This window comes from Haliotis rubra, unplaced genomic scaffold (genome assembly GCF_003918875.1).
Source record: "Haliotis rubra isolate DU_JTF1 unplaced genomic scaffold, ASM391887v1 Scf596, whole genome shotgun sequence".
NCBI lineage: Eukaryota > Metazoa > Mollusca > Gastropoda > Lepetellida > Haliotidae > Haliotis > Haliotis rubra.
In genome coordinates this window covers 492,501-515,125 of record NW_025767297.1, presented here as the reverse complement: position 1 = coordinate 515,125, position 22,625 = coordinate 492,501, and the positions used below count along the sequence as shown (strand labels likewise).

The 22,625-nt window shown below is 39.5% G+C and overlaps 1 protein-coding gene across 6 annotated transcripts in view; it reads left to right on the top strand.

Moving 5' to 3' along the window:
* LOC124255169 (5-hydroxytryptamine receptor-like) overlaps window positions 1–22,625 on the top strand; it is a 206,861-nt gene that overhangs the window by 40,815 nt on the left and 143,421 nt on the right. For 3 of the 6 annotated variants that reach the window (XR_006892634.1, XM_046689002.1, XM_046689003.1), the window contains one exon: window positions 6,804–6,916. The exons of the other annotated variants lie outside the window; for them this stretch is intronic. The gene's annotated coding sequence lies outside the window, so the exon portion shown is untranslated. The remainder of the gene's footprint in view (window positions 1–6,803; window positions 6,917–22,625) is intronic. 6 annotated transcript variants of the gene reach the window in all.

Sequence of the window (22,625 nt, the reverse complement as noted above, 5' to 3'; positions counted from 1 at the left end):
TGCATTGAAATTGTCAGAAAGGCTATGTCCTTGCCATCAAACCCGAGTACTCTCACAATGCCAGTCAAGAGCTCTGAGGGTACTAAACCTACGGCAGTAAGCACAATAGGGAGTCAGATAATTTTATTAAATGTGTGTGGAATATTGCGCAGCTCAACGTTTCGCAAATCGATGATCATGCTGTTGATCACTGGATTGTCTGGTCCAAACTCGATTATTTACAGACCGCCACCAAATAGCTGGAATATTGCTGAGTGCGGCGTAAAACTAAACTCACTCACTCATTATTAAATGTGTGCAAGAGTGCACAGTCAAACGTCTGTCTTGAGGAGACTCTACGTTTCTCAAAACACGCCAACACATTACGATTGATAAGTATCTGTCAGTGAGGAAAAAGCGAAAGGGACTGGAATCTATTGTTCTTCGTGTGAAAGTGTCAGTAACCTGAATGTAAATATGAAATGATAGGCACAGCATAGATATGTGTGGTTTTACTTTGTTGCAAGCATCGAGCTCCGAACTCTTCTTTGTAGTGTATGCATCCTGCCCAATGTTTGTCTCCAACACCCTTCTACTATGTAGAGGCCTGATCTTCCAGGAGATGGGCCTAGATTTTTTAAGCTCTCTTGGCGCTAAGATAGTCGTAAGTTAATGTTAATGTATGGCACTTACGACTATCTTAGCGCTAAGATCTTCGAAAATCTAGGCCCTGGTCACTAACTTCTACAAGTAAGCTGACTGATCCTCCGTCTCCTGTCTTTCCACGTTTCAGATGATAAATTTTGCATTTATCGAAACCATAAGATTTAATCACTGGAAAATGATTCCACGAGGAGAAACTGTGCGATTTATCCATTTGTCTTTGAATGACATGTAGAAGTAATACACATAAAAGCGATAATTTATGGATGTCAACTTCTTTATTTGGAGGAATACCATGTTTCGATGTATATTCTTTCTTCATCAGGTGAATGAACCAAACTTGAAAATAGATAGCTATACAAGTACGTGTGAATCAACAGCACTGATGAGATAAAAACATGGCAGCCAATACAGTCCATATGATTTCATTTGAGACCGATGAATTGCTCACTAACACAAAATCGAATAATTGTAACAAATCCAAATTTTGCACTGTCACATGAATTCGACAGACCAACTCTGATGATTTGTCTCATAATTTTGGACAATCTAAATTGGTAAGGGGGATAGACAAATGAAAAGAAAAGAAAAAGCAAGGATTTATCCTTTGGTAAGAAGTTCAAGGTCATCCATTTAAAGTCTTTTTATTATTATCTACAACGCACATCATATGAGGTCCTAAGAATAAAGAAATAACTGAATGTGAAATATTAAATATTGTGAACTAATCAAAAGCGCGTGTTTTAAGATCGAATAACAAACGGAAACGTTCGATTCTAAAACGGTAACCATGAAATAGATACAAGAAAAAATAACTTTAACAATACGCATTGATCTGGATAAGGGAAGTTGATGTCACGTGACCAATTGATCTCTGTTTGCATGTTTGGTATACGACGATCTATATTCTGCGTCTGGCACTGGAATAGGGATGTTACTTCAGGGACCTAAGTAGGTAACGATTTTTTTTAATTTACCAGATACTGCACGGAATCAATCCATTACTATCCCACTTTCTTCGGATTAGATCAACGTCAAACGACGTTGACAGTTACAACCAACAACGTTTATGACGTGGGGACACGCTACGCCACGTCACCAGATCTTCAGAACTGTGTTGAAAAACACACACGGATCAATCTACGTTTGTAAACTTGAGTGTAGCCATTACATAGACATCTGTGTTCCTTCGTTATCCTTACAGGGTTGTTTGTTGCGAGGCCGACCGGACCGTCTGTACAGATGGTGTCTGCAAATTGACCACCCTGTTAGGAATCTATTTTCGGAACGGACGGTAGACAAGACGTACTATTGAAATCCTAGAGCAGCATCTACTCCTGGGGGTTTACGCAAGGGGTCTGCTGAGTGACGGGTCGGCCCACTAAGTAAATGACCAGCCCTGGTTCATCGCAGACTAACGTCAGACACGTGAACGTCAGTTTAAAGGGCAATCACGCCATAATGGACACGGGTCTTTGTATGGCTGTCATATGCTTTGTATAGCACATTCAACTTAATACTGTAATGTTTTCAACAATAGTATATGGTAAATGAGAAAACAAGACTGGTCCGTATAAAATCACATTTTGGCACTGAAAATAGCGCATCTTTTGTAGATAACCCTTTGTGCCGGATTGTGTTTAATAGCAATGTCACTAATTCACAAAACGGATGAACCGTTTGCACATAGATAAGAAATCTGCTAAGAGCTACGTCTACACTATTCCAGCTCAATCGAAACATGTTATCATGAATCACTACCAAACAGCGAAGAGACCAGATGTTCGGGGGAATGTGAGAAGCTTTACTGGGCCTTTGATGCCGTAACAGTGGAATGCGGACATTGTATGTAGACGTTCAGAGCGTTGTATACAGTAACACCTCGTTAGTTTGGAACTTAGCAAATCTGGACACCCCCTGAATTCGGATTGCCTCGGACTGAAAGGACACCTTGCTAGTCGCCACTGATTCGTTTATCCAGACGTAAGTTAATCGGAAGATTTCACGTGGTATTTTGTCCTCTGGATTAACATAAAATACTCCAGCATAAACACTTGAGTCAACATTAATCTAAATCGAATACAGTGTTAACTAAAATTTTCTGTGACAGCAAATATACACTCAAACACAGGGTTTAGCAAAAACATTATACCAGTGTAATAAAAAAACGTTACAAGTCTGAAAAACAGTCGTCAAAAAAAAAGAAGCAAATTTATGCCCAAAAATATATTGTTTGTTTATCGTTAGACATTGCTAAGCTTTCCCGTTTCAATTTAACAAATATTTTCATCAAACAATTTGGCGTTCGTTACCATATGTTTCTAATTCCATTGACCTTTGCGTGGGATGTTTCTCGGGATTGGATGGGTACATCAGTATTCAAAATGAAGTGAACTGTATTTACACCCCAGTCGCGTTCTATGGCATTAGAAGTACATGGTTACATCATTATTATGTACAACTTACATATGTTACATTGATGATACATGTATGATACACAAGTGGTAATATATACATATCGCTTGGTTGCAAGACTAAACTTTTGTCCTTATATGCGTTTAAACAGTTAAACCAACAATGTTACACTCACGCGTTATTGTTTTTCTGTTTCTTTTATTTTTTGGGCTTGAAATGAAACATTTATATTTTTGCAAAATATTGCTATTTTCCGAATTGTTCCTAGTTTAATAGAGTGAAAAAGCTGGTTCATTTTGTGCATATTCCGGTTTCTACAGTAATAGTGATATTTTGTTTCCTTTCGAGGACCAAGGTAGGGCAAATAAACAAAAGGTGGAATTCATCTCCAATATCGTTTCAGTTACAGAGAGCACACGTGACTGTAATAGAAATGAAGTTATAATCAATGTTCTAATCTAAAAATGCTTTATATGTTTGCATGCGTCAAATAAACTCCAAATTTATTTTTCGACATGTTGAGATAAGGAAGTGCGCCTTTATGGATGTCAGGGTCTTTATTATGAGGACCATAATGAAGTAAGAATATACTCAGAAACGTTGTGTTCCTCATAATAAAGAAGATGACATCCTTAAAACTCTCTTCTCTATGTGTATCGACCGCCTCCGTGGTGTAGTGGTTAGAGCGTCCGCCCGGAGAGCGGAAGGTCGCGGGTTCGATCCCCGACTGCGTTATACCAAAAGACGTTAAAATATGGTACTTGTTGGTCCCTGCCTGGCGCTCGGCATTAATGGGTACAACAAGGACTGGTCGGCTCGGAGTCAGTATAATGTGTCTGAGTGGGGTATTCATGCTTCACTGCGGCATAGTATCTCAGTGAGCTAGCACTATAAAACCAGCTTAAGTCTGGGCTAGTACAAAGCAGCCGCACATACACACGCATGCACGTCGTCATATGAGCGAAATATTCTCAAGTACGACGTTAAACCCAATTTCACCTCACCTCACTTATGTGTATCACTTCTAAATGTAAAAACCTGAGATAAGTCCATATAGCAAATTAATATTGGGTTATATATTCAGGATGACTAATATCTGCTTTCACAATATAACCTTCACAGTATCCTGTGAGATATACAGTGTGTACCATCTGGGTTTGGGCATTAAACGTGGGAGTAATTACAAGCACATGTTTGTAATTGACCCTGAGCCTTCCTGTAAGGCATTAGAATAATAAACCCGCACCGGACATCACCCATACGATGTAGTGTAATGTAAACAGTAAAATATCCTCATTTCGAACCCCATTTATCAAGAAACCGTGTATTCCGGACACATGCTGCTACCAACAGTGTTGTATAGCTAAAATGAGTTAGTTCGAAAGTTGTGTATTCTGTTTCAGAATTCAGAATAATATATTATTCAAAACCGTCCACGGTGGTTCAAAGGACAATGTATACTACCCAACAACAGTTTAGACTCACTAGTGTTAATTTAGCCACTTACTTCAGTCAACTGTTCTAAACCAGATTTTGCTAAATATTCCATAATGTTTAAAGGTACTGTTTACACGTGAACTGATGTATTGTAAAACAAATTCGTTACGTTGAAAACATTATTTTCATGGGTTCAATGAACGAATTCTTAACAAAACTTTACACCCAAACGCAGCTGTTCACATGCACGATATTTGCACATGCTTTTCAGAAAATTGATGCATGATCCTCGTGATATTCATCTGCATAAGGTTTGCAGTTGGTTTCCTTAAGTTAGTGGAGAAATTCATCTTCGCTGTAACCATATATAAATACATAACATATAGTGAGTGCTTTAAGTGAGTCTAAACATTTGATGGGTAGTATATATTGAACATTAGATAAATACTAACAGAACAATTAAAGAGAATAATAGATTGTATGTTTGGATTAACATCAAGTTGAATGTGTATACTTGTAAATTTGCTCACGTACGCGTGTTTAGTGATGTTGATGGAGTGAGTGAATTCAGTTTTACGCCGCACTCAGCAATATTCCAGCTATATGGGGCGGTCCGTAAATAATCGAGTCCAGACAATCCAGTGATCAACAGCATAAGCATTGATCTACGCAATTGGGGTACGATAACATGTGTGAGCCAAGTCAATGAGCTTGACCACCCGGTCCCGTTAGTCGCCACTTACGACAAGCATGCTGTTGTTGAAAATGAGTCTTGCAGAGTTATCTGTGTTTGGAAACAATTCAATGAATGGAGATCTGTAAGAATCAAAGATTTCACGTTTAAATATATAACGGTACAACAACAGAAGAACATCCTTCGCATGTTCCGTTATCGTGTTCGTCCCCATCTACCGGTTTCCACCGGAAATATCTGACTGCAAGTTTCCAATTTTATTAGCGAAATAAATACATTTCTGCTTATTATGAAGTTTTTATCAACGCAGAGCTCGGGTTCGATATAGACTGCCTTTTTATGTCAATGACATTCCTCTCCATCCGAAAATACTGGTCCTTTGAAGAATTTTCAACGCAGATATTTAGCCACTCAGTTGAAACCGAATAACGGTTTTCCATCACGTTATACAACCCACTGTGGTTTTGTCTTCCATTTTCAATCACTTTTCTGGTGTTCCCGCGCTGTTGTTGGAATATCGCTAAAAAGAGGCGAAAACCCTTACTCACTCACTGATTCTAATCACTTATTTTCTCTACTTCAACATCGTGATAAATATAAAAATAAATATAAATATACTGTAAAATATGTTCCCACATTTCACAGCCTTACAGGAAAATTCATGTTACCAGTCCATCAATGCAATATATGGTAAACCTTCAACATCAAAGGATGAAAACAAACAGTCAAGTGGCAGATATTTATATTGCTGATACAGGTCTCGTCTACATTGTCGGGAACCACCTATCTCTGCGTACACTGATTCCAAGGACCTGTTTCGACCTAACAGAACAAAGCCAGGAAGATCCGTTATGACTTAAGCAGTTAGTAGAAGCAGAATCTTGTGTCAGATCCACATAACCCAATGGCCGAGGAGATTAGCAGCATGCAAGTTCACGCATGTCGAAATACTTATCAAGATCGTCAAAATTCCATTGTAAAAGGTGCCTGCGAGTTCGTGTGTCAAGTAAATTGATGAAATCACGCCAAGGGACTTTAACCGAAATGAAAATGCCTAACTGATTTCCTACTGACGTTGTGCGTAATGTGCCTACGGGCGGGTACAATGCTATCATCATTGTCTAAGCCCCTCTTACCAAGAGTCGATGCAACAAGTTCTCCGAGCAGCTAACAGCACGGGACTCTTGTAACGTGGAGCACTGGATAGTGTAAACACTGTTGCCAGTGCGCGGTGGAGTGGAAAATCAGAACTTATTGGCCATCGGGGCGAACAGAGGTACCTATTAGCAGTGGCCGCTTCGGACATGTCAGGCTCTGTGATGGCAAGGAATGAGTTATATTGAGCTGTTAAACATTCACAAGATGGATATGGTGGTTGGAGAATTTGCACTGGTTATTCCTTGTTTTGGACCATACGGCGTTGATCTGGAACCTTAATGAAGGTCCTATTTTAAAGGTGCACATTCTGACGTGGTAGTTATGGACAGTGTGTTTGTGGATGAGGATTGGTAAGATTGATGGCTGGAGGTGTTTGTCGTGTCTCCTCCGAGATAAATCGCTGAATGTGCTCTGAAACATTAACGAACACTAACAACACTTCCGCGTCTAAATTCAGGTATCTAATGGATAAATATATCCCGACACGGTGCTTCATGACAACCTTACTCTCACTTCACCATGACATTGAGATGCATTGTCTGCAGAGATATCCATCTTCAATAGACTAAGGTAAGTCACAGCCTAGAATACATCCTAGAACATCTCTTAACGTGATTACCAGCTCAGTGCCAACACCTTACATGGAAGAATCGATAACTTGTTTTGTGAACACTGTCTATTGATACGTCGACTTTGCCAGTTTCAAGATTTTGTGAATGCAATGCTTTGTACAAAGAAAAAGTGTTATGCATAATACAAACCGGCGAGGTATGGTTTCTTTACAGCATCATCTGGAAGCCTCATCCACTCTAATCAGAAGGATTATCGTAGGTGTGCGTTCACGTTTCTTATTGCCTTGTTTCATTATCAATTTCAGACAGATCAAAACGTCGACAGTTTGCTTTCAGGACTTGGGTAATTGGCATGCGTCTGTGATATTCAGCAGTGGTATTGATTGTATGGAAAATGAGTTTGCAACTCTTCTATTCTTTGCTGTTTTATAACAAGCGGGCGTGTACATTGTACAGTGATAACAATTCACAACGTCCATCCATTCTTGTCTTTAAAAATATCCGAAAACGTGTTCAAGCTAGTAAAACATATGAAAGGGCATAGTGATAACGTGATAATGTCTTACACTCTAAACCATACGATAGTACTCAGACACGCATGCACCAATTGCGACTTTAAGGTGATGCAATTTAAATAGATTCCAATTGGGTTTTGAAGAAATCGTCTCCTTCGTCAGTATTTGTAATAAATATAGTGATACTAAATGTGTTGATAACACAAAGTGTCCAATTTTGTGTCTAGACACATACACACATATACAGATGTTATACACATTATAAAGGTCCCATATGATACCAGCGTTTCAATTCCATTAATTAGTACCAGCATAAACACAACGGAAGGTTCAGCAATACGAACAATACCTTGTAATGAGTTCATGTATGCCGTGACATAGACATGTTGGATCACTACTATAAATATTTCATGTATCACATTCAACACCACGCTATACTGTGAAGATAAATATATGATGTATACATCCATCATCGTCAGTCTCAGTTCAATATTGATCCGAGTAGATATTGACCAAGCTATTATCTTCAGTCCAGTCGACGCGAAAGCAAATTGTACAGAGAGTCTATAGGAAGAGGTGTCCGAGGGGCCATCAAAGTCTACAAGCTACACTCTTTGCATTGCATGTTGGTTTAGGTTTAATTGCATAGAGCGTCTCCAAGAGGTATGCAAAGAACCTGTACTCTCTTTCAGGGAAACAAGCAATTTATGTACATACGCAGTAGAAACTGGCATCGTTGACAAGTGGAATTTCTACCCAAGATTCTATTTACAACCTTAGGTTACATTTTGATGTCCTCATTCGTCTGCTAACAGCATTAGTGGGGGAACTTTACCTCACAAAATGGCTCGTTTACTAGAGAAGAAATGAATTGACTCGAAAATAAATTTGCGTTTGGGTGGAAGAATGGTTAAGTTCTTCGAATGAAACTCTTTGAGATTTCGGAATGTGAATCTTATTTGGAAGAGATTATTTTTCAATTTGTTTGAACTGTTCGCTGGTCATGCTGACCTCGGTTAGAATGCAATGACCGATGGATGTGCTGTGCAGTATTTGCTGAGCTGGTACATGAATATATATGAATAATTTTCTGTAAACGCAATAACATGGATATTTATGTCCCGAATCATTTCATATTGTATTGGTTTTGTTGAGATGTCAAAATAATGGTACTGAATAACACACATAAATGATACAAAAAGTATTGCTCTCATTATTTGTGGTGAAATGTTCCAGAAATAAGTGCTCTAAAAAAAGTCGTAAGATTTACATTATGTAAATTGCAGAGATTTGGAAAAAGCAAAAATAGTTTCTATCACATGGATTCTATTGATACAGGAATGAAATATACCATTCAGAAACATAAGTAATTTACATATGTCAAACAGAAATTGTTTCATGAAAGATAATTTGTACCGTATATGTTATTGCAATCATACTTGTAACGGTATCATTTGAAATGTTATACCAGCTTTATTTTCGGAGTTCTTCATTGGATGTGTTACGGAAACATATATTTTGAAATAAAGTTCAACCGAATTGGCATTGACAATTGATATCCAAGTAAACAAATATTATCCCTCGGGGAAGAAGGTTGTTGTTTGTGGTACTTATCTGAAGGTATCATCTGAGTCTAAACATTGTTTACGGTAACCGTCTGCTGAAGGAGCCCTGTGGGGTATCTTCATTCACTTGCTCGGGTTCCTTCCTCACAGCCAACTGATGACGTGTGGTTAACGCTACTTGTTGGATAGATCTTTTCTCCAGTGTATGTGCATGCTCGCGTGTGTGTACGTGCGTGTGTGTGTGTGTGTGTGTGTGTTTGTGTGCGTGCGTGCGTGTATATGTGTGTGTTGGGAAGAACATACCTATCCTTTTCGCGAACGTCTGTTGCCATCACTTGTTTTCGGTAAAAGAAATGTAACTGCTATTTTGCCCTTTTATGCCCAATTTAAATCTGTTTCACAGGACAATTGAGGCATGTTTATATAGTCTCTTGCGCCGATCTATTATATGCTATAGAACGGTTACTTTTCTGTCCTAATTTTGAAAAGATTTTTTTAGTACAACGAGATCTATACAGTCAATAGAATGATGTTTTCAAAATTCTGGTGTCAATCAAGCAAATATCGTATCATCACCATCTCGAAATATATCTGATGATTAACAGAATTCACTGAACAAAGATAATAGGATTATACCGAAAATATCTACTGTTGTATATTTAGAAAATAGTGTTGTACATGAAAGTGTATCGACCAAACCAAACTTGTTACTTTAAGAAGCAATGTTGACAAGATATAGGAAGGTCAGTCCATAGGCGGATGTTTATGTACAATATTCGACCAATACCGTTCAGAAATATGTATCGACGAGACCATACTTGGCGTAAAGTATGAAACGTCTCATGAGTGAAGGTATATTTTGGTTCCTATGTTGTCAGACACGCGTTCTCTCGAGACTGTTCAGCCAAATGCATTTCCTAGATTGACTCGTGTACTTCTGAGATTGTTCAGACTCGTGTACTTCCGAGATTGTTCAGACTCGTGTACTTCTTGTTCAGACTCGTGTACTTCCGAGATTGTTCAGACTCGTGTACTTCCGAGATTGTTCAGACTCGTGTACTTCCGAGATTGTTCAGACTCGTGTACTTCTGAGATTCTGAGTTGTTCAGACTCGTGTTCTGAGATTGTTCAGACTCGTGTTCTTCCGAGATTGTTCAGACTCGTGTACTTCCGAGACTGTTCAGACTCGTGTACTTCTGAGATTGTTCAGACTCGTGTTCTTCTAAGATTGTTTAGACTGGCGTATTTTCGAGACTGTTTAGCCAAATGTATTTTCTAGATCATTCAGACCCGTGTATTGTCGAGATTGTTCAGATAATGGTATTCCGTACACAAACTCGTCGTGTTTTCGCCACATGCTCATGATTCGCCAGCAATGTTGCTTGCTTTTCTATCCGTTACCACTATAAACCAGTACTCATGGCTTGGTGAGCTCTGTTCACCAGTATTCAGTATTTGGTTCGTCAACACTGTACGCATATTGGATACTTGATCTGTCACAACGTTATTGCGTAAGTCGATACTTGATCTGTCAGAATTTATGAAGAGCAATATAAATCTTGTTCTTTCAACAGTGCACATACATGTACGTACTCGAGGGTTTGAACCAAGTGATAGACATTTCAAATCAGTACAAACAATTTATTAATATTTCGATATGTTTGGAAACAATAATAAGATTTTACATCGCCATTATTTTATTTTACAAAAGACAACCTTTCTAATAATCCTAACCATGTTCATCTCAATTGTTCAGTAGTAACCAGTGAGTGAGTGAGTGAGTATGGTTTTACGCCGCTTTTAGCAATATTCCAGCAATATCACGGCGGGGGACACTAGAAATGGGATTCACACATTGTGCCCATGTGGGGAATCGAACCCGGGTCTTCGGCGTGACGAGCGAACGCTTTAACCACTAGGCTACCCCACAGTAGAAATCAGTGTTTGGTGTCGCACTAGAGGTCATTAGCAGACATGTGATACTGATTGATGTATTGATTACTAATTAGCTACATAAAAGCATTTATCGATTTCCACTGATATATATTTACGTGAAGTGTAATATATGTAAGCCAGGCATGCTCTTATTTCACACGGACTGTCAACACCAAGCAATGTCCAAACACACGTCATTGTGCCTTTGTTTAGGGAACACTGAAAACCATTATTTTACAATGGTATAGAAGGACTAATAGCCCTGGCCTGTACTACATTATGCTAAAGGGCTTGGTTGACAAAGGGTTCTAGCATCACCATTGGTTATGTACCTGCTGATCATGTTGAATTTAAGAAGATTTAGTTCAATGGTACCTTTACAAGGAAGAAGAAACCAGAACACAGGTCCGTTAAAAAGAGCTACAGTCCGTTTGAGTCAGAAACGGACCGATGAATTGCAAATTTTATCATTGTACAAAATTGCCACATAAATATAAATAGTACACATGTTTATCATTTACTAATACCCAACAGCTTTCTTATATTTGAAAATTTTCCGGACTCCACCAAAACAAATTCTTTAAGAAACTATCATTAAAATTTTGACACAGTTCACTATTTGTTACGAGGGAGGAGTGCAGAGAAAGGGACAGCCAGGTGTGCGAGAAAGGATGTAGACGGCACAGCACAGGCTAATGAATCAATAACTTGGTGGGCACTTGTGCACGTGCTTCTCTAACACCTGGCTGTCCCTTTCTCTGCACTCTTCCTCGTAACAAATAGTGAACTGTGCAAACTTTTAATGATAGTTTCTTAAAGAACTTTTTTGGTGGAGTCCGGAAAATTTTCAAATATAAGAAAGCTGTTGGGTATTAGTAAATGATAAACATGTGTACTATTTATATTTATGTGGCAATTTTGTACAATGATAAAATTTGCAATTCATCGTCCGTTTCTGACTCAAACGGACTGTAGTTTGTGCCTAAATCCCAAATCTGCATTCGGTTGTGCGGTCATCATTATGTTCTTCACAGACACGTTAATCTGTCAGAGTAGGCGTCCTTCGGTTTAGGCAGCAACAACAACAATAACAACAAAATAAACACTATCAATTATTGTCATCTTTAAAGCGCATGCCCTATCTTATGTAAATGACTGTGTAAAGTAGTTTTATTGTTAAATGCTATTTTATTACTTCCTTTTTCTATTTTCCAATCCGTCAAAGGCAAATGAAACCGCTTTTGATATTATTTATTCATATCTTTATATTTTATGACGTTGGCGTTGACATTTGATAATACAAAATTAATTTTATTCTGCGTTGGTTGGCAAAATCAAAACAAGGTAATTTGTTCAAGAAGTTATCTTGGGCTTCAGGTATATTGGTGATATAATATCGTTCAATAACAATGAAATAGCCAATTCCTTTCCTCTGATCTACCCACCTGAACTTTAAACAAAGGAAACAAGTGAGACCTCCTGGTGTGTTTCACATTTCGACCTCTGCGTAAGCATTCAGTGTGGCCAAAATACAATCAACAAGGCTGTATGACAAGTGGGATGATTTCAGTTTTCCAATATTCAACTTTCCCTGCATCTAAAGCAATATTCCAACAGCTCCATTATTTGGTGTTTACAATTCGCAACTTTTGAGGTACAAACGAGCATGCTCTTGTAACCAACATTCCAAAGATTGTCAAACGACTCTTGGTCAGAAGTTGTTCGATCAAGGTTACAGCTTTCAAGGTGTCAGTGATGGTAGACAGGTTGTGGACATTTCAAAATGTGATGCAGCAGTTCCCCAAAATGATTCCCCATTTTTACTTGTATCAGGTGAACAATCGACCAGCCGCTGTATATGAAGAGTGCCACCAGTAACGGTCAGGATACGTTCAACCTTCCGCCAACACCTGGTATCATTAATATTTCATAGAGATTCATATTTACACTACTTTGTCATCGTATCTGGTGATGTCAATCACTGGATTGCCTGGTTCCGAATATTTACCGTCGTCATACAGCTGTAATATTGACTTGGAAGTTAAACGTACTGTCCAAGAGTTTTCGATTTGATGTCGTCGGTTGGTAGATTAAGATGGTTGACGGACGGAACGTAAACGTCAGCTGACGGCAGCAGCCATGTTTATTATGGTTGGGGAATAATGGTCGAAATGGTACAAGTTGATTGTAAGAGGTGTCAGAACACACACTGGGACCGAGTGGCAAATGTTCTCGCTCTCTCACCTACACACATGCAGAAGTTGGACGGCGATTCTTCATCGTCGACGTAGTCATTGGAGAAGCCACGGCTTTGGCTGACGCCCCGACTAGCAGCACAATCCGTCCGCTTCTGTCGCTGATCTTCCGCTTCTGACTGGAGACTGTGTCGAGGTTTATATACCTAGATATATTATGTAATGTGGTGTATATATCAAGATCTGCCTACGTAGGGAGGTGTTAATTGACATTTACTGATAGCATTGAGAATTAAGGAGGGTGTGGGGTGGGGGTTATGATAAGAGGGGATACACCAAATGTTTTCTGAATACATTGAACAGGCAAAGGTGATAGATTTTCGGTGCACTTTGGACATATATTGAAACAGTTAGGTCGTTGAATATATAAAGTTTTAAAGAAACTTATTGAAATGGTTTGCACCATTACAACAATGGTTTGCACTATGGTTAGTGCCAACAAACATATGCTCATGAGATTGTATAATCGACTCTGCTTTCAGCCGGTATTTCCTATGGATGTGTAAAGTGTTTTGTTGCTGTTATCTTGTAAGAATCCTGGTTTAAAGATTTTGAGTTTTCGTCAATTAATCATTTTACGGACGTGAAGTGCAAGCTGCAATGCTGTAATCAGAATTTGTTGAGATTATATTCATTGGATCACGGTTTCGAAAGTATATATCATGCTCGAGATGACAAACAATGACCCATCCAAAACAACATAGCGAAGAGGCAATGGGTTTGGCAATTGGGGCGGCAATAAACAGAACACATAAATATCAACACATATCTGTTCGTTTTGCGTTCAATACCATATACCATCTTCTCGTTTATGTGGAAGCGTTGTGGAATGTGATATTATCTAAACTGAGTCATTCTGAACATCTTAATGTTTACGTAAATCTTTCGTTTCGACAAACAAGACACAAATCAACCGAATTCTTGAGCCAGATTTTCAAGCCTTCCAACCTTAATGACGGAATTGAACGTAAATCACCGAAGGAAATCAATACTCTTGATGATATCTCTGGCGTAGTGAGTTTGTATCCTTTGTATGATTCCACGCCAGATTAGAAATTTCAGTTTTCCCTAGAACCTCAACCACCCTCCAGCCAAGTCCTAATGGCTTGCAATACACTTGGGTCTCTCAGTTTGTGCAATTGTGTATCATCACACCACATGGCAACATGGAGCCTGGTTGTATAAGCCTTGTTTCCAGTTCCTGACTGTATGAATCACGCATATCTTTTAATTAGATTGCTGGGATTACACACGTATTGGTCTTTTGGGAAAAGCGACATGCAGGCGGTGATGTTGGCATTCAATAGATTAGCATGTGGATATATGCCTGCATATCATCACTTGTCCAATACGTGAATAGTGTTGAGATGGGAGAACGATAAGAGGGGTGAGAAGGGCATACTGGCGAGGGAGACGATACATGTAGGTTTGCTTTATTGTATTTGCTACTGAGTTTCACATATTCGAAATCTGAATTTGTAGATGAGTGAGTGAGTGAGTTTAGTTTTACGTCGCACTCAGCAATATTCCAGCTATATGGCGGCGGTCTGTAAATTAATCGAGTCTGGACCAGACAATCCAGTGATCAACAGCATGAGCATCGATCTGCGCAATTAGGAACCGATGACATGTGTCAACCAATCAGCGAATCTGACCACCCGATCCCGTTAGTCGCCTCTTACGGCAAGCATGGGTTACTGAAGATCAATATTCTAACCCGGACCGGAATTTGTAGATGATCCATTTATAGACGTTTAATCACCATTGTGCCTTTAAACACCACATGAATCTGTTTCGACAGGTAAACTGATTCAGTATTCCGTGGCATTGATGTTTCGTATTTACTCGGTCATTCGTTCATAGAAGACCGATTGTTCACTCACTCACACATGACTCAGGACATGGATCAACACGTGGTTAAACTGTTCACTTGTCACGCCGAGGACCCGAGTTCGATTCCCCGTATCGGTACCATATGTGAAGCCTACGTTTGGTGATATTGATGGAGGATTGCTAAAGCGGAGTTAAAACATATTCACTGACTCCAATATTTCCAGTCATCTCTCACATGAGATATCGGTCCAAGTGTATCGCCGAATTGGTTGCCAGAAGTGTTACACTGTGTGCCTGCACTAGTCCTGACAGTACCAGTATATGTGACCAGGTCAATGCCGCAGTCTAACATGGGCACACTTCTCGGACAAAGACAAGTCTTTATGGTATCCCCTTATTCGTGAGGAACGTTTACGGAGGAACGCTGGGGTAGCCTTGTGTTTAAAGCGTTCGCTCATCACGAAGAAAGGGAATCACTTATACATACAATGCTTTATTATGACCAAGAATTGACTGTACACCATCTTTACAACTTTAAATGAATTCTATATCTTACCATAGTCTCCTCATATATTATTTCCATGTCATTATACCACATGATTTCTAAACATTGTTATAATGTACATCATTTATGTGTGAAATGTATCTATATTTCTTGTACCTACTGTGTAAATATTTGTAGCTTATAGAATATAGCCACTGTTTCTTCACGGAATGCTATGCAATAAATATCTTATCTTATCTTATCACGTCGAGGACATAGGTCAGATTCCCCGCATGGGTACAATTACTGGTGTCCCCCGCCGTGATATTGCTGGAATATTGCTGAAAGCGGCGCAAGTCCATAAGCACTCACTCACTCCTTATACGAAATCTCCGTGAGATGATGTCTACCCCTGCCTTGAAACTGTGAATCAGTTTTGAATTCTACTAATGAAATATTCGACTTTGGAGTAAATCTTGGTCACTGTTGACACGAAGGTCGCCAAAAGAAAGAGCCCAAACCTTCTCTACATGTAGGTAACCAGTTTCAAAGATGTACAACCACGCTTTGATTACTCCTGGAGTGATTCCAAGGAACGTTAAACAACGGTTCCTTATCGCCACACTCACCACATTGGCACTAACACCATTCTTTGCGAGTAAGGCAATCTGAAATATTTCCCGTAGTGACATCTTACAAAGCACTGACACCTTGATGCAGGCTGATATCCTTTCACTAAGAACATCAGAACGTGATGTTGTACTGATCTTCCCTTGGGTTATCTTCACAACGAGGCTCAATGGTAGCACTTACCTGCAGTGCCTTAACAAGCGTGCGTGCGCTATCGTTAAACGAATCCAGATGTGTTGCTAACATCCTCATGAAGTAGATGCAGAGTAGGAGATTTATATTGCTAATATCAATATGCATACGATGTAGTTCACGAACGTAACTGCCTGGTATGTGTAGCACACTGAAACGTTGTTTTTGCCAAAGTGTCGGCAAAAACGCAACGGTATCAAACATTTGAGTGCGGTCGAATTCCATGTCCATGATTGGCTGCAAATGGTGATCGTCTAAGGTTAAATTATGACGGACTACTTTCCTGTTTGTAATGTATTGATGGGTTTCTTGTTCTCCAGTTGAATTCACTCACGTCTTCTGAAAACCTTACCGTTTTGGGGTGTTAAATGTGTTCCATGATCTTTTTGAATTATCATCATCGTCTTAAATTGCTGAAACCTTTCAGCGGATGGTTACATATGGTATGAAAGTATGATTCGGATGACGTCACTAATTATCGTTTTGTTCTGTGTCAATGTACCAATGTGACCATGATAATAGACAAAATATACATCAATGGTGTCATTTAAGGTTCTGTCAGAAACGGATCACTTTACCTGCTGAATTTAATGTACATTTGATCCTATATCACTCAATGTCATCACCCGACGGTTTTTGAATAATAAGGTATTCGGTAGTACCCCTGTGAATATAGAAAAAGGTAGAATGACTTCTCAACAGCGTGACAAGTTCTTGCTATCTGTATACGGAATCTCCTGTTTAATAGTATGCTGCATATGCTCAACGGGAATATGATAATGTGATGTCACGTGATGTCTCGTGGACACCATCAAACAATGGATGACATCAATTATTGCTGTGAAATGATGCTATTTTTTACCGTTGTTCCTAAAAAACATTATTGTGAAATTTTAGTCCAAGTTTCTGAGTGTCTAGCAAAGTTTCTGAGATCTACTCCAGAACTTAAAACTAAAGTACATCGGAGGATTGATGCAACCCAAGGACAACCCCACTAATTGCTAGACAGTCATGGGAACGTAATCCGCTCTTTTTGTCAAAAAAAAGAAAGAAAAATATCACAACTTGGTGAGTCAATCAAATGACAAGTAATCACTTGCAATTTATTTATTAAAAAATGTACATTTTCCTAATTAGCGCTATGAAGCACGTATATCATGTTTCCATCTGACAAGGACAGACTCAATACGCATGCGTACGAGCTTTCCGGTTATATCGATTGTGTGGGATTATTACATCCACCGACCCAACCCTATAATAAAGTTTTAATGATTTCCGTGAACATAAATCTCACGCTGGCATCATGTCCATATGATATTTCTTCGGTCAAGTCGATTCAACTATCTAAAATTGTAGTCTGGTCTGGCGCAATTACAGCGTCCATATGGGAGGCGAGGTCTAGTATTTCATTTGAGTCTTTTATCACCCTTCAAGATGACGAATTATCAGGAGAGATAAGGCCCAATACCACAACACGCAGAACGTGGACCCAAGTCCGGCGAGTCTTGCTTAAGGTGACAGACAATTATGTTATTGTTAACTGAGAATGGGGATTTGGGAATTGGGCGATGAAAGATAGATGTAGCGTCGAACCGGTCTGGCTTCAGCGGAACGGAATTGGGGGCTGCGGGCGATTTACGTCCTCTTGGTGGGCAGAAGATTGCGTTGATAACGTAGGACCAGAGGTCAGAGACAGTTTCCCAGTGAATTATATACGCTTTCAGGTTCATTATAAAATGTGCTGTGTCAAGGCTTTGGGTTACCGGTCATGTCAACGTGTGACTGTTAGGTCTGGGATAGTAAGCGACTTGAGAAATATGATAGAAAATTATCCGTAAGGGCTGAATGATCGGGTGTCAATAAATCCCCATGTTTGGATTTATTTTAGCGTTTCTTAATGCTGATCGGTCATCTGAAGTCATGGGTGTGTCAGTGGGTGATTGTTAAGAAATATATGACGTCATTCGTGACGTCACAAATTGATTACTATTCCTCATATAAAAAAATACGCTGCCTTTCGTTACGTTGTTCAGTGGGGTGGATAGTTATTCGTTATTTGTTTCATTTTTTCTCTTAAAATGTCAGTAAGTAATAAAATAAGAATAGAATTAAAGAACCTCGGATTGACTGGAATTACGGAGTTATATTATATTTGAATGCTGTAATTCCGTCCAATATGTATTCACTGGGGTCAAATAACCCGTAATTTGCTATGTGAATCGGCACTAAAATCAATTACCACTAGAGTCTGTTTGCGGTGAAAACGTACCGATGAATTTCACTTTAAACAAAAAAGTAAATAAAAAAAAAGTGAAATTAAGATTGCGAATCCTCATAATTTTACCTTGCCATTTGAAAATTTTAATCTCAGAATTTTATTCAACTTAGGATAAAAGTTTATTTAACAAACGATCAAGGTTCAAATCGGTATTATTGGTTTGTATTAAAAGGGGGAATGCACATTAAATGAAACACCGAGAACAAGGAGGGTTGGTCTAAGTTGACGCTCATCACGTACCGCATGTGCATTTGTTTCACTGTTCCAACTACTGCTCTTGCCCCCTTTGGTACTATTCATGTTAAAAAATGAATGATTTGTTAGCGTCGCTTCACTGTACAACCGTATTTATGTGATATGCAGAGTATATTTTTGTATTACAGCTTCTTTATCCTTTCAAAGATAAGATGCTCTTACCTTTATACTTTGTTAATAACGAAAAGTATCTTTGAAAAGTAATGTACTAACCAAGTTAGGCGGTGAGGTAGCAAACTTTTTGAAGCTCATCACGCTGAACACCGCCCGGGTTCGATTCCCCACATCACGGCGTCAAAGCCTGTTTCTGCTGTGCCCTGCCGTTGTATTGCTGGAATATTGCTAAAAGCGGCGTAAAAGCCAACTCACTCACTTACTCTCTCAGCCACGTGATCATAGTAAGACCTGGATCACGTTTGCCTCGGGGCCGTACGATATATAAAGTAGTCTATGATTTTCCGTGCGATTTTGGGGCATCGTGGGTGACCGCTGGCTACGACGCTTGTGTTCACATTGTCTACGGGCATCGGGCGATTTCCTTGGGGGACATGCACCGCGCGAAGGCCACATAGTGACCGTGGGGTAGCCGAGCGATAGCCCAGGATATCCCACGATAGCCCACGATATCCCACGATCGCTGGAAGAGGTTTTGGAACTAAACAATCGTGCGTTAACCGGACTATCACTGTGCGGCCTTCGTGCGATGGCCGTGTGATGCCACCAACGGGCTACGGGATTACGATTTTTTGTTCCAAATTTGTCAAATTCCGCTGTTTAACACAATCGTAGAGGTTTCGGCGCCCGTAGACTTGTGCGATGATTGTACGACGACCGCACGGGAATGGAGTTACCGGGCATGTGAACCAGGCGTAGGACACGGCTACAATGCGAGAATTATGGGTGTTTGTACTATACGACACTGATGGCGGTTTTAGTACTTGCCCAAAGTAGTTTACCATATCGCAGTTTAATATGGACACCCATAGGACCTCTCAGACACTGTATATGACCTCTCGCTGTATCTCCTTAGTGCCAAGCGCAATGCAGAGTAACGACTACCATCTTTTAACCTCTTTGGCACGTCGCGGACACAGACGCTCTCTCCATTGGAGTAGGGAGCTGCCACTTTATCTTAGACTATCATAATTGTCATGGAGTATGTCGCCAGTCCCAATAAAAGTCATTCTCTGAAAGAACACTGAACCAAATCGGAGTTCTAATGAAGTATACGAATTTGCATTAAAAGCAGGGAATGTTGTTTCAGATAACCTCTGTGTAAGTAATTCTTGGCGATATAACCATGTACTATCATTGCGCTTGATAATGGTACTAGCACCTGTAACGAACCAAAGCAGGGAACTTCATGGCTAGAAGTGGGGCTTCAGCAACCCATCTTTGTCGTAAGATCCGGTCAAATCTTCAATTATTTACCGATATCTTTAAAACATTATTGATATGTTTAAATAGAATACGGATATTTTCAAAACACATTTTTTATAAATGTGTAAACGGCTTGCCGTGTGGTTAACTGGAACGGTTAGACTTGGTGGATGCATGCCATCAAATCTCTGGGGTAGCCTAATGGTTAAAGCGCCCCGCTCGTCATGCTGAAGACTCCCCACATGCTGTCGATTCCCCACATGGGTACAATGTGTGAAGCCAACTTATGGTGTTTCCGCTGTGATACTGCTGGAATAATGCTAAAAGCGACGTAAAACCATACTCACTCACTCATCGAATCTCGATGGTCAGAACGATGCTTTTATGTCAACCTCGTTGGCTACAGACAGCCACCATTGCGATGAAGGACTGTTGACGTTAAACATCAAACCTTCAAATATTTGATAGAAAATTCGCATTGAAAGAAGAGAAGAAGCAGTCATTGTTGCCACACTTTATACCATGTTGCACACATATATTTCTACTGCTACAGTCAATTCTTTGGTTAGTACAGCCGGTGAACTAGCACAACGCACATGATAACTTCCTACTGACACCGACTGAAATGTCAGCTTATCAGGGCCCATCATACCCTGGTCCTACATTGTACATCCTTATTGTAGTCAATTTAGGACACAGATGTGGAATGATTGAGTTTAGTTTTACGCCGCTTTTAGCAATATTCCTCCAATATCATGACGAGAGACACCAGAGATGGGCTTCATACATTGCGTCCATGTGGGGAATCCCAACCCTAACCATAACCCCTAACTTTAACCCTAACCCTAACCCGGGTCTTCGGCTTGACGAGCTAACGCTTCAACCACTAGGCTACCCCACCGTGCCCATAAAGATGTGGAACTGCGGACCTGTCATGCCAAACTGACACATAGTAACTTCCCCATTCAAGACGACTCTAGTGACAAGCGGGACGATGTATCTGGTCATCATCTTCCAAGACATGTTGAGTAAAACTGAAGATTATAGATGAGATTCTGAACACAAATCTGTATTCTTTGCCAGTGCCTAATTTTCGAGAGTAAACCGTTTAACTGCCTTGACCAAGCCACACTGTTAAATATATTGACCATCCGAAGATACCGTGGATTCCATATATACTAGGTAAACTATCTTCCTGTCTGACCGTCTACCATAAGCACCAATGTCTATAAGGTTATCAAACATTTTCCTTCACAGCAATCTTCTATCTCCGAAGCACCTTTAACACCAAATGCGTTGGCTGTTTGTACGGTTTATCAAACTTTCTGTCGACAGCTTTTACGAAATATTTCCAGTTTCCAGAATGATTTAATTACCATGTTGCTTATGTACAAACCATAAACAAGTTTATTGTTTGTCAAACAAGGTTTCTGTTTAAGAAATTATTGCTTCACGTTTAATTCAGTCTCGCCCAAGAGATTGCCTTTCATCTAAAATGTGTAAACGGAGCCTTTGAGAAAAGAGTACCCTTTAACCCAAGCTTTGAACTATGAGTTTGTAGAATCAGTTATTATCAGGGACAAGGTTCCTTAAACTGTTTAAGATAGCCTTCAAGTTAACCGATGCACATGTAAATGACTGTGCTGACAAGAACGATTCCAAACCGTTTACTTTCGACAGGGGTTTATCATTGACGATAGGATTTCTTTGTATATTTGGAACAAGTTCAACACCATGTAACGTGACTCTGTGTTCGGCTTACTGGAGGAATGTATCTATGGAAGAGAGGTAAATCTCGGCGATGAAGGGGGCTTAAAGAATACCGAAATAACATCTACATTATACCACACCATGAAATAGACCAGGGCACGTTTCTCTGGAAAAAAACTAAAATAGTATGTTTTAAACCATAGCATGGATTCTTTTAACATGAGTGTTACTTCTATGTGTGTAAGGATCAGGTGGTCTTTGTATATTTTGGTTCCTTATGTTCAACATGGTTTTGACAAGTTGTTTGGGAATTACGAGTTTCGCAAGAGTATCAGATTAACGTTGGATTAACGTTAAATAAACGTCACGTAAGCGTCAGTAAACCTGTTACTCCTAGGTCGAGATATGTTTCACACTGCAAACGTAAATAAAAGCGACAACATATTCATCAGAAATCCCCATTGTCCATTATGGATTTCGACTGAAGTATTCGCATAACTGTGAATCATTGTTGAATACCGACGATACAAGTCGTGCGTGAAAAGGGATGTTTAATGCTCAAAAACACTAACACGTGCACAGTCAAGTCAAATCCATCTCAAACCCAGAATAAAGAAAAAAGAAAACAAGTAAAAAATGTATTTAAAAAAACCCAAAGTCATGCAAATTTGCTAC